This window comes from Panthera leo, chromosome B4 (genome assembly GCF_018350215.1).
Source record: "Panthera leo isolate Ple1 chromosome B4, P.leo_Ple1_pat1.1, whole genome shotgun sequence".
NCBI lineage: Eukaryota > Metazoa > Chordata > Mammalia > Carnivora > Felidae > Panthera > Panthera leo.
Genome location: NC_056685.1, coordinates 24920027 through 24922072, shown reverse-complemented (window position 1 = coordinate 24922072; position 2046 = coordinate 24920027). Strand labels below are relative to the sequence as shown.

Sequence of the window (2046 nt, the reverse complement as noted above, 5' to 3'; positions counted from 1 at the left end):
CTCTCTCCTCCCTCTGCCCCTTCCCCACTTGCTTGCACACATGCCCACATGTGCTTTCGTTCTCTCTCAAAAAAAAGTGATGAGAAAATAGAAACTTTTTCAGAAAAACAAAAATTGACAGAATTTGTTGCCAATAGATCTGTCTTGCAAGAAGTGTTAAAAGCAGTTCTTAAGAAAGAAAGGAAATATTGTGGGTCAAAAACTAAGACCTACAGGTGTGGCTAGCTAGCTCAGTTAATAGAGCATGCAACTCTTGATCTTGGGGTCGTGAGTTCAAGCCCCACATTGAGTATAGAGTTTAAAGAAATTAAGATCTACATAAGGAAATGAAGAGCATCAGAGAATGAGTAAGTGCAGGTAAATAAAAGCTTTTATTTTTTTATTCTTATTTGTTCTAATAGAAGAGTTTGTTCAAACTAATAATAGCAACAATGTATTTGATTATACATGTTTTTGTGTATACTTATGTATAAGGGAAATGAATGACAGCAGTGACACAGGGATGAGAGCAAAGAATTATAAATATTTTGTTTTTATAAAATATTTGTACTACTCATGAAGTAGAATAGTATTACTCAAAGGTGGACTTGGATTGTACACTTATATACAAATATACACTTTTAAGTGTATGCTGCAAAGTTGAGAGGAAACACTAAACATTTTTTAAAAGAAGTATAATTGGGCTCTTTCCCATCTTGCAAGATGGCGGGCGAAAAAGCTGAGAAGCCGGATGCTAAGGAGAAGAAACCTGAAGCCAAGAAGGCTGATGCTGGTGGCAAAGTTAAGAAGGGTAACCTCAAGGCTAAAACGCCAAAGAAGGGGAAGCCCCACTGCAGCCGAAACCCTGTCCTAGTCAGAGGAATTGGCAGATATTCCCGATCGGCTATGTCATTCGAGAAAGGCCATGTACAAGAGGAAGTATTCAGCAGCTAAATCTAGGATTGAAAAGAAAAAGAAGGAGAAGGTTCTTGCTACTGTCACAAAACCAGTTGGTGGTGACAAGAATGGTGGTACCCGAGTGGTTCAACTTTGCAAAATGCCTAGGTATTATCCTACTGAAGATGTGCCTCAGAAGCTGTTGAGCCACGGCAAAAAACCTTTTAGTCAGCATGTGAGGAAACTGCGAGCTAGCATCACTCCTGGGACCATTTTGATCATCCTCACTGGGCGCCACAGAGGCAAGAGAGTGGTTTTCCTGAAGCAACTGAGCAGTGGCTTGCTACTTGTGACTGGACCTCTGTCCCTTAATCGAGTTCCTCTGCATAGAACACACCAGAAATTTGTCATTGCCACCTCCACCAAAATTGATATCAGCAATGTGAAAATCCCCAAACACCTCACTGATGCTTACTTTAAGAAGAAGAAGCTGCGTAAGCCCAGACACCAGGAAGGTGAGATCTTCGACACGGAGAAAGAGAAATATGAGATTACAGAGCAGCACAAGGTTGATCAGAAAGCTGTGGACTCGCAAATTCTGCCAAAAATCAAAGCTGTTCCTCAGCTTCAGGGCTACCTCCGCTCTGTGTTTGCTCTCACGAATGGAGTTTACCCTCACAAATTGGTGTTCTAAATTTCTTACAAAGAACCTAATTAAATAACAGATCCATCTCAAAATAAAATAAAATAAAATAAAAATTAAAAAAAATAAAAGAAGTATAATTGGGGCTCCGTGCTGACTCAGTCAGTAGAGCATGAGACTTTTGATCTTGAGGTTGTAAGTTCGAGCCCAACATTGGGCGTAGAACTTACCTAAAAACAACAACAACAAAAGTGATGAGCTCTAAGGAATGCATAGAATTGTTGAATCACTACTGAACACCTGAAACTAAATAAAACACTGTATGTTAATTATACTGAAATTTAAAATAAAATAATCTTTTTTAAAGAAGAGTATAGGGGCACCTAGGTGGCTCAGTTAGTGAAGCATCTAACTTTAGCTCAGATCATGATCTTGTGGTTCATGGGTTCAAGCCCCACACTGGGCTCCACACCATCAGCAGCTTGGGATTCTCTCTCTCCTTCTCTCTCTGTCTCTCCCCCACTCGT

General features: G+C 40.0%; 1 pseudogene; it reads left to right on the top strand.

Moving 5' to 3' along the window:
* The first annotated feature begins 687 nt into the window (after positions 1 to 687).
* On the top strand, positions 688 to 1606 carry LOC122225514 (annotated as a pseudogene).
* Positions 1607 to 2046: the final 440 nt, after the last annotated feature.